Source organism: Malaclemys terrapin, chromosome 1 (genome assembly GCF_027887155.1).
Source record: "Malaclemys terrapin pileata isolate rMalTer1 chromosome 1, rMalTer1.hap1, whole genome shotgun sequence".
Classification (NCBI taxonomy): domain Eukaryota; kingdom Metazoa; phylum Chordata; order Testudines; family Emydidae; genus Malaclemys; species Malaclemys terrapin.
The window spans coordinates 259,320,672-259,334,762 of record NC_071505.1 but is presented as its reverse complement, the minus strand read 5'-3'; the positions used below and the strand labels follow the sequence as shown (position 1 = coordinate 259,334,762).

The 14,091-nt window shown below is 41.3% G+C and overlaps 1 protein-coding gene across 11 annotated transcripts in view; it reads right to left on the bottom strand.

Moving 5' to 3' along the window:
- GPC5 (glypican 5) overlaps positions 1-14,091 on the bottom strand; it is a 1,011,494-nt gene that overhangs the window by 554,744 nt on the left and 442,659 nt on the right. The window lies entirely within an intron of this gene.

Genomic DNA, 14,091 nt, shown 5'->3' with positions numbered 1-14,091 from the left:
GGACTGTCCTGCTTGACCCACAAAACCTCCTGAGTTCTGACAGAAGCAGCTCCTATCCCGTAGGGCTGACTGGGCTTGGCTCCCTACTCTGGGCATTGCAACCTGGCCACAGGGTCACAGCACTGCTCAGGTTTGGAACAGCCCAAATTTGAGTGAGTAGCATTACAACCCTGTGTGCCAGGGACCAGGTCGCAATCCCCAGAGCAAGGAGCTGAGCCTAGCCAGCCCGGCGAACAGGAGCCATAGAAGCCACTGTTGCAGGATGAGCCTGGGGCTGGCTTTCTCTACTATTCTCCCCACCCCCTATTGGGCAGGACCTGTCCCACTTTAGCCACTTGAAAGTTTGGGAGGTATGCAACACCACACAAATCTGATCCTACACCATCCCTTATCTTAAGGGTCTCCCCAAGTGTTGATTGTGCTGTTTATCTCAAAGACTAATCCTCTAAGCCATCCATACACAAACTTCATTTGAAATCAATGGATGGTCGACATCCAGCTAAGTCTAGTGAATCAGGTCCCTAAATGGCAAGTTCTTGGGAAATGTGAATGTGTCTCAATTTGTATTTATTTTTATAATGGAGATATCCCATCTCCTAGAACTGGAAGGGACCTTGAAAGGTCATCAAGTCCAGCCCCCTGCCTTCACTAGCAGGACCAAGTACTGATTTTGCCCCAGATTCCCAAGTGGCCCCCTCAAGGATTGAACTCACAACCCTGGGTTTAGCAGGCCAATGCTCAAACCACTGAGCTATCCCTCCCCCCAGACATTGATGATGACACCATACACACATACTAATACATCAAAATCATCACACATTTCATGAGACGTGACAGAGTTACTGTGATCTCTCCCCCATCCATCCATACACACACATAGTTTGTAGAATGTTTGCTATTATGGCCCAATTCCTGTGGCACTTACTCAGATCTTTCTCAGGCAAACTCCCACTGAAAGTTAGAGAAGTTTTCCTGAACTGGGGCAGAAGAAAATAAAAATGAGTAAGGACCTCAGGATTTGGGCCATCTATAATTACAAAAAAAAAAAAAAGTGTGATTCTCCCACACAGAGCTAACAGCATAAATAGCAGTGTAGACAGTGAGGTATAGCTTAGGCAAATGGCATGCCCTATACTCTGAAGCCCCGAGAGTATATTTCCTACACAGCTCTCTGCATGCCCAAGTAGTGCCTCCCACATCTACTGCTATGTTTAGCGGTGTAGCGTCCCACTGCTGGAGCCTCTCCTTGCTGTGTGTAGTAACACACCTTGGTGACAAGCGTGGACTCAGCCTGCCTTTCACTGCAGCATGGAGCTACACATGTAGTGCCTGTGCTCTATGCACTACCATAAGTGTAGACATAGGGTAAGTTATGTCAGGCCTCTAGAGGAGCCCAGAATCAGAAAGGCACAAAGGTGGCCTTAAAGCCAAAAGGAAAGAAGGCTGGCTATGACTCCTGTGTTGTGCTCCTAGAGGCTAAGCATAGAATCCCACATCAAAATGGCCTGCTTGTTTTCAGATTTCTTTTTGCGCTGTTGTATGATACATAAGTGGTTTAGACATGTTTGGTATTAACTCATTAACAAAGAAGGCTCTGAAAAATGAGTAAACTATATTGTTAAAATACATTTTAGCTTATAAAACAGGGATCGGCAACCTCTGGCACGTGGCCTGCCAGGGTAAGCACCCTGGTTGGCCGGGCTGGTTTCAAGTATCAGGGGGTAGCCGTGTTGGTCTGTATCTACAAAAACAACAAGGAGTCTGGTGGCACCTTAAAGACTAACAGATTTATTTGGGCATAAGCTTTCGTGAGTAAAAACCTCACTTCTTCGGGCTGGTTTGTTTACCTGCAGTGTCCACAGGTTCGGCCAATCATGGCTCCCACTGGCCGCTGTTCACCGCTCCAGGCCAGTGGGGGCTGCAGGAAGCAACGCAGGCCGAGAGATGTGCTGGCCACCACTTCCTGCAGCCCCCATTGACCTGGAGCGGCAAACTGCGGCCAGTGGGAGCCCCAATCAGCCGAACCTGCAGATGCGGCAGGTAAACAAACTGGCCTGGCCTGCCAGGGTGCTTACCGTGGCGGGCCACATGCCAAAGCTTGCCGATCCCTGATCTAAAAGCATAAGGTCAGAGTCATTGCCTTCGGAATATTCACTGCCCAGAAAACTGGTACCAAAGGTCAAGCAGTATCTGACATGGTGGCATCAAACACAATCAATGGAGGTCAAACCCTTTGGGATTCATAGCTACTTTTCATTGCAAATATTGTTAATTTTGGTACAGCAATTAATGGAAAAGTAACTCAAATCAGTGTTGCCGAAAATACAAGAGATTCCTGACTTTAACATTTTATGATGTATCTTTCATTTGTTTAAAAAACTAGAATATCATTTTGATGAAGGTTAATGTCACAGTATTCAGGATTGGTACTGTGTTTATCTGTGAATTTCCAGTCTCTTAACTTCTGCTCATGATAGTGTCAAGTGAAGAAAAAGCAAATTAAATGACAGATGTTCCCAGCAGTAGCCTGAGACCTCAAAGATAGCTGCTAAAGCACACTGGAAATTTTGTATTATAGAAGTATATATAGTGTTTGCACCCACTTATTCAGAAACAGGTGAAGCTAGAAACGTCTAGCTGGATTTTATTACACTCTTCTGAGGAAGAAAAATCGTACAACTTTGAAGAAAATAAGACAGCATGCTTATTGAATCATTTTATATGGAGGTGGGGGCGGGCTCTGTGCTTGAACATGCACAGAGAAGAGCACCTAATTAAAGCCTTATAAAATTAGGCTGACTTGGTTAAGGATTTCCTATAGATTGTCTATGATCATAAGAGCTAGACAGTTAGCTAGTATGTTACTGAAGCCATCTACTGGTATTGTTGTGGTATAAAATCTGTGATTGTAGTAATAAAAAAAAGAGAGCTCAGACCTGCATAAGCATCTCTTTCCACAATCTTTGACTACTATGTGGTAGGTCACTAAAAAGAGACAAATAGAAACGTTAAGAAGTCCTGTAAACCTTTGCTGGATACGAAGCTGTGTGGGCTCTGATATTTAGTTAAATACAAGGAACACAGAAGGAATGAAAATAGTCAAACTAATTGCATCAGAAGAGTTAGAAAGCAATGACATTTACTGAAATGACAGAGGCCTTCAACGTATCATAAGAAATGCAGGCTATTTATGACAAGTGCCTGAAACAGTATTTTGTTATAAACAAAACAGCTCATGGTGGGGGCGAGGGGAGAGATACTTCACTTCCTTACATTAATACGGGGGGAAACAGTTTATTTCATGATCTAACAGCACTGGTAACACCCTTTTATTCAAAGAATTTACAGACATTTGCAAAAGCATTTAGCTCCAAAGATTTTGGTAATACCAAAAAGGTGGAGCATTTTTGGTTTTTGTATTTGTTTTTAGCATGAGCAGGAGGAAGAGAAGTGCATACAACTGAGATTAGAAAGATATTAGAAAACATTGTTTCAAAAGACACTTTAAATGAATGTTTGTGAAAGAAACTGATTTGTGGCTTAAGGAACAAATATATCTTTTTTGTCTTTTGCTCTTTGCACAACATACATAATTTGAAGAAATCACATCAGCATGGAAGTTTCTACTGTTTGTCAGAAGAAATGCTATCAAACATGTTTCATTAGCACCTTACCATCCCACCACAAATGGATGAGTGGAAAGATTTATCCAGACATTCAAGCTATCAATCTAATGTTTCAGAAGCCACAGCATGACAGAGAGGGTCATTATTCACAAACTATTTAAAAGAGAGACTTCCAAATTCCTATAACCATACTTTAGTGCAGTGGTTCCCAAACTTGTTCCGCCGCTTGTGCAGGGAAAGCCCCTGGTGGGCCGGGCCGGTTTGTATATCTGCTGCGTCCGCAGGTTCAGCTGATCGCGGCTCCCAGTGGCTGCGGTTCATTGCTCCAGGCCAATGGGAGCTGCTGGAAGCAGCGGCCAGTATGTCCCTCGGCCCGCGCCACTTCCAGCAGCTCCCAGGGGCTTTCCCTGCACAAGCGGCGGAACAAGTTTGGGAACCACTGCACTAAAGTATGGTTACTACCAGAAACCAAGTTCACATTTGACAAAATAGAGAATGCAGTGGCAATGAACACTGCAACTAGAGATACATTAGAATTCCCATGGAGGTATCAGAATTCTTCTATAGTTAATGTGAGCTGCTTGTATCATCTCAGGTCCTTATTTGGTTAAGTACAAAAAGTGTTGTTATATGTCAATGTACAGCGAAACCTATAGGTTACTTTATAAGGGCTTGATTCCATGCCTCTAAAGCAGGGGTTCTCAAAGTTTGTCATAGGGAGGCTCACTATGACACCAAAAACAACTGTGCCTCCACATAGTTCACTAAAATAACACAGAAAACTGAAAATCCTATACTTTGCAAGAATAGGAGTGATAAATAGGAGGGCTGTGATCAGTCTGAAGTATATAACATACACTTGTGCAGGGACTCTCTTCCTTTTGCTTCACAGTAACGGGAAAGACTCTTCCCTCAACACCTTCCATGTCCATACTCCCATACACAAACCCAGGGATTATCCTTGTAGGAGACTGACAAGTATTTAGGAGAGATGAGTGTGTATTAGGTATATAAAGAATGGCTGGAATGCAATGCCTATAGACTGAGGCCTGTAAGATTTTTACCTTGGTTATACTAGGCCATAGGCTTAAGAATGCTTGACATGAGTGGGTGACCTAGTGTGACGTTATTGATATAATCTCGGACCATATAGATCATTGTTGCAACCATGGTCCTGTAGTGGCACCAAATCTTGTATAAAGGGGATCAAATGAGGTGTCTAAGACAAGATTATGGTTTGCTGGTTATAATTATGCTGCCTATATGTGTGTATCAATTTTGTAGTTGAAGTTATGAATATTGGCTCTATACTGTCTGTATTTCAAACTTATGCTATGCTTCTGGGAGACTTCCCAGACAAGTTGGTGTTAGCTCTGCCTAGCCTGCTTGATGGCCCATTAAGGACCATCAGCTACACAACGGACCCATTGACAGAAGGCAAATATGCCTTGCAACTCAGCCAAGTATGCAGGGACTGGCCCATGTGACTCCAGACTCCATTTTGCTGTAATTTTCCATAGTAAGGACAAAGAGGTGTTCTTACACCTGGAAAAGACTATAAAAGGCTGATGCCTCTCCTGCATCTTGTCTTCAATCCTGCTTCTTACCTCTGGAGGGACTTTGCTACAAACTGAAGCTCTACACAAGGACTGAATGATCCATCCCAGCTGGGGATGTATTCCAGAGACTTGATTTTGAACCTGCAGTTTATTTCATCACTGCTACAAGCCTGAACCAAGAACTTTGCCATTACTCTATGTAATTGATTCCATTTAACTGATTCTAGCTCTCATCTATATCTTTTTACTTTTATGAATAAACCTTTAGATTTTAGATTCTAAAGGATTGGCAACAGCGTGATTTGTGGGTAAGATCTGATTTGTATATTGACCTGGGTCTGGGGCTTGGTCCTTTGGAATCGAGAGAACCTTTTTTTTCCTTTTACTGGGGTATTGGTTTTCATAACCATTTGTCCCCATAACGAGTGGCACTGATGGTGATACTGGGAAACTGGAGTGTCTAAGGGAATTTCTTGTGTGACTTGTGGTTACCAATGGGGTGAGACCAAAGTTTTCTCAGTCTGGCTGATTTGGTTTGCCTTAGAGGTGGAAAACCCCCAGCCTTGGGCTGTAACTGCCCTGTTTAAGCAATTTGTCCTAAATTGGCACTCTCAGTTGGGTCCCGCTAGAACCAGCATCATTACACCTAGAAATAACACTATGCCAATAAGGTCATAAGATTACTATAAAAGATTTACCAATAGGTGATGTTATGGAAATCTAGATCGCAATAGACCACAATGTATTGTCGAAAACCACAAGATACCTGATCGTAACATCATGGAATGTCCTGTCCTGACAACAAGTTACATGTTGTGCATAGATGCTACTAAGAATAAAAGGAACTAAGTAATAACCTATGAAAAATGGGGAACCCCATTATTCATGGGGTGTGGAAGTACAGATAAGGGAAAGAGGGTTGAAACTCTCCTGCGTATGCATAAGGTGTTAGGTGTGGTCAGAATGACAATATAAAAGAGGTTTCCTGGTTGGGTAAAAGTGGGAAGACCCCACAGGATGACCCCCGCAGGAACTATCCCTCTATCTATGACAGGGATTGGGAACCACTGGCACGCGGCTCGCCAGGGTAAGCACCCTGGCGGGCCGGGCCGGTTTGTTTACCTGCCGTGTTTGCAGGTTTGGCCGATCGTGGCTCCCACTGGCCGCGGTTTCACCGCTCCAGGACAATGGGGGCTGCGGGAAGCGACGGCCAAAGGTTGCCGATCCCTGATCTATGATTGGTCCATCAGAATATCTTTGAGGATGTGAGTATGAATACAGTCTTAGTCATTGCATGGGTTTTTGTAGGATTTCTATATGCATGGGTAATTGGAACTTTACTTATTGCTTTAATAAAACTTGTAGTACAAATAAGACTTTGTAGTTGTGATTGTGTCTGTGGTCACTATCCTTGGTCTTCGTGTGTTCCTGGAGTCTCCCAATTTGAGAAAAGCACCAGGTGTGATTTTCACTATGCTGTGCTTGAAACTGTAGCAACAGGAACCGAACCCATGGTAGTTTAATAAAAAAATTACTTAATTCACTTTAAATAATAGAAGTGTATAAAATTAACATAAAAAAATTGTAAAACCCAGACACCTAGTTATTTCAGACAACATGGCTGCCTCCAGACATGCCCAATTTAGTCAAGGATTATTGTCCCAGAAATTCAGTATACAAATAAAATGTGAATTCATACAATAATTCTATTTGAAGGGGAAAAAACAATATTAGCAGTGTTCCCATACCTCCATATTTGGGACTATACGACTGGTAAGAGTGGTTCTTGTTTGGGTCCATAGGCAATGCAATTGAAAGTCAGGCCATTCAGGTCTAAGCCTAGTGGGCCCTCTTCAGTCCAGTCTCTATTCCAGAAAACAGGGACTTCTAGGGTTCCAGTCCTGACTCAGTGCAGGGGTCCCAAGGAGAGACACTATCTCCCTGCTCAGCTGTGGCTACCCCCCGCAAGTCCCACACAGACCTGCACCCAGCTGTATCATGTGGCAGTCACAGGCTATGTCACATACAGCTCTATCCACAGTTCCTGGGGCTTCTCTCCACGTCCCTGATACTATATGGCTCCACTGTCCAAGCAGACCCCAGCCAGTTCCTGGATCAGGGTCTTTCCCATTACCTGGCTAGGGGAAAGGGAAGTGTAGTGGGAAGGGGCTGATGGGAGTTGTAATCCCCTGTTTTGCAGCTCTATCACACTGGAGTACTGTATAGCAGGGCCTGTAAACTTCATAGGCCACACCTGCATTTTGAAGAGAGGGCGGTCAGAGGCAATAATGCAAAGTTCTCTGGAAGTCACAAGTGGCCTGCATGCTACACACTAGAGCAGATCTGGTCTATTATTTTATGCTGAAGGCTAAAATAGCACTTCTTCCACATGACTACTTCTGTCTGGTATCTTGAGCAAGTTCTTTATTGGCAAAAATAAAAGGTTATTAAAAACATAGAAATCCCAGTTTGTTCTTCAGGCCACAAAACATTCTTTCTTGCTCTTGAAATGACAGTTAACAAGTAATAAATCATTAGACAACATTTCCTTTAAAAACAATTTGTGCAGTGAAGCAGTTAGCTACAACAACCCCTTAGCAAAAGACAGCTGGGACTCAGACTCTGTAGGTTTAATTAATAAGTTCACAAATGTCATGTAAACAGTATTAAAAGAGATGTTTCACAATTACACATAATCACTTTTATTCAGAAGAAAAATGTACATATGTATTCTTAGTAGTTACACTAAAGTTGTTACGCTATGTTAGACATTAGGAAAATGTATACATCCTATTCTCTTGTCCAAGCTGTTTGTGGAAATAAGCTTTAATCATATGAAAGCTGCCACCTGATTTCATTATGAGCACTTAAAACAGATACAGAGGCACATCTTCAGCTACTGTAAACTGTCACAGTTCCACAAGGTATATACACTATGACAATTTTCAACAGATGAGAATCTGCCACTCACACTTTAGCTGAAAGTCTTTAGACACAAATGGTTCCACAGTACAGACACAGAGTTACCTGCACTGGGTATTTGGAAGAATTAATTAGTGGCCTCTGCATGAGCCTGACAAGTTACAGAAATAGAATGCTTTCAGCAAACCTGTAATAGGCCTGACCTTGATGTACCTGGGAATAAGGGACATGATGGCTTCTTATTCTTGTATATATATGGGTGGTCCTGGCAAATCTTAAGGAAAGCCACACTGGACTATAAGGCATTGGTAGATGATCAGCAGCTGGCCACAAGGGAAGATTCCCACTCAACTAATCCTGTGTGTTTCCTGCCCCTTTTTCTCCACTATGGGAGTCCTTCAGAGACTACAGAAACTTTGGAGTACACTGTAGTTCCTCCTTTGATTACCCGGAGGGAAAAGATCTTCATCCAAGCTGAGAGCTCCATTTCTGACCTGTCAGCTAGCTCTGCTGTTTAAGACAGAAGTCATAAGAATGGCCATATTGGGTGAGACCAATGTTCCATCTGGCCCAGTATCCTGTCTTCTGACATTGGCCAATGCCAGGTGCACCAGAGGGAATGAACAGAACAGGTAATCATCAAGTGATCCATCCCCTGTCACCCATTCCCAGCTTCTTGAAATCCGAGGCTAAGGACACCCAGAACATGGGGTTGCATCCCAGACTATCTTGTCTAACAGCCATTGATGGATCTATCCTCCATTAACTTATCTAGTTCTTTTTTGAACCCCATTAAATTTTGGTCTTTGCAACATCCCCTGGAAGTGAATTCCACTGTGTGAACAATTATTTCCTTTTGTTTGTGTTAAGCCTATTGCCTATTAATTTCATGGAGACATGGATCAGCATTCACATCACACTCCCTGTCAGTACCCAGCTTGAGCCAGGGAAGCTAATGATCCAACCAGCAGACCAAAATCAGTGATGAATCCTGGTCACATGCCACTTGAGGCATGTTACGCATAAGCTAAGAAGATTGGGTGACCCCCGGTTTTTGTGTTACATGAAAGAGTAAATACTTCCTTATTCTCTGTCTCCACACCAGTCACGATTTTAGTCGTCTCTTTTCCAAGCTGAACAGTCCCAGTCTTATTAGTCTCTCCTCATATGGAAGCTGTTTCATACCCCTAATCTTTGTTGCCACCCTTTTCTGTACCTTTTCCAATTCCAATGTATCTTTTTTGATATGGGGCAACCACATCTGCACACAGTATTCAAGATGTGGGCATACCATGGATTTATATAGAGGCAATATGATACTTTCTGTTTTATCTATTCATTTCCTAATGATTCCCAATATTTGGTTAGCTTTTTTGACTCCCTCTGCATAGTGAGTGGATTTTCAGAGAAATATCCACGACTCCAAAATCTGTTTCTTGAGTGGTAAACGATAAGTTAGACCCGAACATTTTGTAAGTATATTTGGGATTATGTTTTCCAATGTGCATTATTTTGCATTTATCAATACTGAATTTCATCTGCCATTTTGTTGCCCAAGCACCCAGTTTGCTGAATTTCCCAGTTTTCCCCACGAGGATGTTAAATTTAATTATATTATGGTTGCTATTACCAAGCAGTTCAACTATATTCACCTTTTGGACCAGATCCTGTGCTCGAATTAGGACTAAATCAAGAATGGCCTTTCCTCTTGTGGGTTCCAGGACTAGCTGCTCCATGAAGCAGTCATTAATGATGTGAAGAAACTTTATCTCTGCATATCGCCCTGAAGTGACATGTACCCAGTCAATATGGGGATAGTTCAAAATCACCATTATTGAGTTTTCTATTTTTATAGCCACTCTAATCTCCCACAGCATTTCACAGTCACCATAATCATCCTGGTCAGGTGATTGGTCATACATCCCTAGTACTATATTCTTATTATAGAAGCATGAAATTTCTATCCATAGAGATACTATGGTACCATTTGATTAATTTATTTTTTTTTATTATATTTGATTCTCTGCTTTCTTTCACACGTGGTGACATTCCCCCACCAGCACAACTTACTCTGTCATTCCTATATATCGTGTATCCTGGTATTACCGTGTCCCATTGATTATCATCGTTCCAAGTTTCTGTGATGCCTGTTATATCAATATCTTTATTTAATACCAGGCACTCATGTTCACCCATCTTAGTATTTAGAGTTCTAACATTTGTATACAAGCACTTCTAAAATGTTTCACTTTTTAGCTGTCAGATATTATGTGACGTAATTAAATAGGACGCTTTCATTTGACTGTTTCTCTTCAGTTTCTATCTATACTTTATCAGCTTCCATCCTCTCTTCCTTACCAGAATATACAGAATCACCATGAATAGATCCTCCCCTAAGGGATGTCTTTGTGCGAACCATGTGCTCCTCTGCAACTGTTGGCTTTTTTTTTTTTTTTTTTTTTAATTTTCCATGCCTGATCTCCCATCTCTATGGGATCACTAAGGATCTACAAACACATACAGGATCTAATTCAGCCCTTAAGTGACACCCACATAGCCTCCTTTAGTTCAGTGTGGTTATACTGTTCTAAATAAGGGAATTTAGCCCAATAGTTTCACTTTACCCAATTCCAAAAGAGCATTGTACCAATAAAGAGAATAAGTTATTAAAGATTACTATTAATTTGAATGTTACTTTGTCTTATACATGAAGACTCCTGTCATATAGAAATTACTTTGACGGAAGAATACTGGACAGATTTTTAGTGGTATAAGTCACTCATCTCAATGGAGCTACATCAATTTACACCAGGTAAGTATCTGGCCCACTGAGTTTAACTAAGTTATTTGTATCTTTTTACATTTTGCCAAAACAAAAACAATGGTCAAGAACAGTAGGAAACAAAATACTTCATAAATACACTGTTTGATTACTGTCTGAGAACACTGTCTTGCTTTTACCACTCAGAAGAGCAACATGCTTGAACAAAACAAGACAGACATATTTAAAATTAGACAACCAAATAAATAAATAAGGTTGTCAAACTAGCTTAAGGGTAGGATTTAAAAAAAAAATCAGCTTTGGCCAAACTCTGCTCCCATTGATTTCAGTGAAAGAGTCCTGTGGCACCTTATAGACTAACAGACGTATTGGAGCATAAGCTTTCGTGGGTGAATACCATGCACCAACATGCATCTGACAAAGTGGGTATTCACCCACGAAAGCTTATGCTCCAATACGTCTGTTAGTCTATAAGGTGCCACAGGACTCTTTGTCACTTTTTATAATAGGTTAGGTTTTCAAAAGCACCTATGGGATTTAGGCACAGAAGTTCCATTGAAAGTTAATAGGATTTGTGGAGGGTCTATTGAAAATTTCCCCTAGTATTCCCCTGTATATTTCTGGCATATGGAATTACCTCATTAAAAGGAAATCCACAAACATGGAGAACCATTTTTTCTAGTTCCTCATTCAAATGAGTTTTCCAGAACACACACACACAATTTTATTTATATGTAAATAAATGACTAACAAAATTCACTCAGTGCAGGCTAGGTCTTCTGGGCAGGAGTAAACTTGCATACAGCTTGATTTGAGTGTAAGGTTAAACTGTAAACAAGGGTGTGACAGGCTGTGTGTTGGAGACTGTGTTTTTGGGCTAGTTGAGATAAGTGGGAAAACCCTGAACTGATAGGCTTGAAATGTATTTAAGGTGAGACTTAACCAAATGCAAAGCGATATATATGATGTCCAAACTATATTCAAGAAGTATCTATGTTAGTAGCTAAGAAAAATGTATATAAACTGGGTAGGGTGTGATATGATTCAGAACTGTGGTATCACCCTGTACCTAAACTCACTGCATCTGGGGCAGGTCAGCATAGGGATAGAGCTGTTACATGCCTACCAAAGTAACCTGAGTAATGAGCTGGAGCTGAACTGAGTTTTGGGATCCTAGACAACTGGATGAAGTGGTCTCCCAGAAGTGGGCAAGGTGTTCTGGATAAGTCAAAAGGAAAGATCTAAGGAATCCCAATGGCCAGCCAGTAACCCTTTTAAAAACCTTCACTTTAGACTAGCATGCTCATCTAATCCACAAATCCAGAATTGCTTAAACCAGGATTCCATTATAAGATAAACTCTGGAATCAGGGGGGAAAGGATCATCAAGTTGTACTCAAAGTTGATTAAAACTACAGCCAACTCAAGCTGCATCTGCTTTAACTTCCCTCTTATAGAAGTTAATTGATTAGTGTAAAAAAAAAAAAAAAGATAAGCATTCCTTTGAATTCAACTGACATTCACACTGAAACAATAAAGAAAACTCAGCCTTAAGGTCAAGTGTTTCTTGTTTATAAGACATGAATCAGTTTTGTTGGCTTGGAAACATCAGTGAATACACGTACATTTTTCACCATAAAAAAAGTCTACCCTGGTAAAACATAGCAAACATCCAGCTTCTGTCATAACAGAGAACAAAAAGTACCTTGAGTATATCTTTTCATTCTTAGACTAATAAGGGAGGTTTGTAGCTAACTAGGCAGTTGAAAAAATCTCCACTTTGTCATTCCCCCCCTTCACCCATTTTACAGGTAGCCCTGAAAAGTTTGTTTCTTCCATCCTTTCCCTGATTTGCTGTGCATAAGAGGGCCACTAAGCCTTCCCTTCCAATCTATTTCATTTACTGTTATCCACTACTTGTAATGTTAGCTGTGTGAAAGTTTCTGCTATCAATTTCACTAAACAACACACTGTAGTCCTAGATAAGTAGTGAAAATATTTGTCCAGGCAGCAGCAAAGACAGTTCAAGCATTTAGTACAGGAGGAGATGAAAGGCACAGTGTTTGTTTTAGATTAAAATACTTAAACACACAGCATATATTGTAGCAACCTGTATGGAACATGGAAGGAGCAGCACAGGTTGCAGGAGAGAATGTTTGGAGGAAGCACAAGGGAGCCAGCCAGTGTGCATAGGGCATACTTGCAGCATCTCTGTAAATAAGACTTAATACAGAGCCAAATCAGTTTTACAAGCAAGGAGTCCTTTCATGTTATTAGCCAGCAGATGGTACAAGAAACATATCCACAGTGGTCAGTACAGTGAGACCCACAGTAAGGAAAAGCATGTGATAAACAGAAAAATAAATCAGCATCTAAAGACAGAGCCAATAGGCACCATGGAGTAATTCAGACCACCAGGAATGCTGGATTTCCAGACAAAAAGCCTAACAAGCATGGAAGCAAGAATGGAGTTTGTATGCAGAGCTGGCCGTGGGGATAAAGATGAGAAAATGAAGGTAAACCTTATTTATGATCTCATTTGAGAAAAAGGATGAGAAGTGTAGCCAGGAATAATGCCCAAAACACCAGAAAAAGAAGAACAGGAGTACTTGTGGCATCCGAAGAAGTGGGCTGTAGTCCACGAAAGCTTATGCTCTAATAAATTTGTTAGTCTCTAAGGTGCCACAAGTACTCCTGTTCTTCTTTTTGCGGATACAGACTAACACGGCTGCTACTCTGAAACAAAACACCAGAACAGCTGATAAATTGACAAGTATTGTGACACAGACAGAATAAGACAGTTGAGAGGTACTGGATTTATTTACTTATTTTTATCCAAAATCAAGATTCAGAAAAGGGAGTAGACACTTACATTGCAGAACTGAGAACACTGGCAACCCCATATAACTCTGAAGACATTAAAGATTCCCTAACTGCAGGCAGGATTAGCTTGTGGGATGTGATTCCAGCTTAACGGGAGATGGTTGAGCTAAATAGATTAACCCTAGAGAAATGCCTCCAAATATCAAGGGCAATTGAACTGTTCAGGGAAAGGATCAAAACAGTGATAACCGACTAGTACAGAACAAGTACACAGGTTCAAGCTACAGGAACCCATGAAGCAGGAAACAAAAACAGGACATTTGACAATTTCAAAACTGTTTTTCAAAAATGTGTAAGTTGGGAAATTAATAGAAACCAAC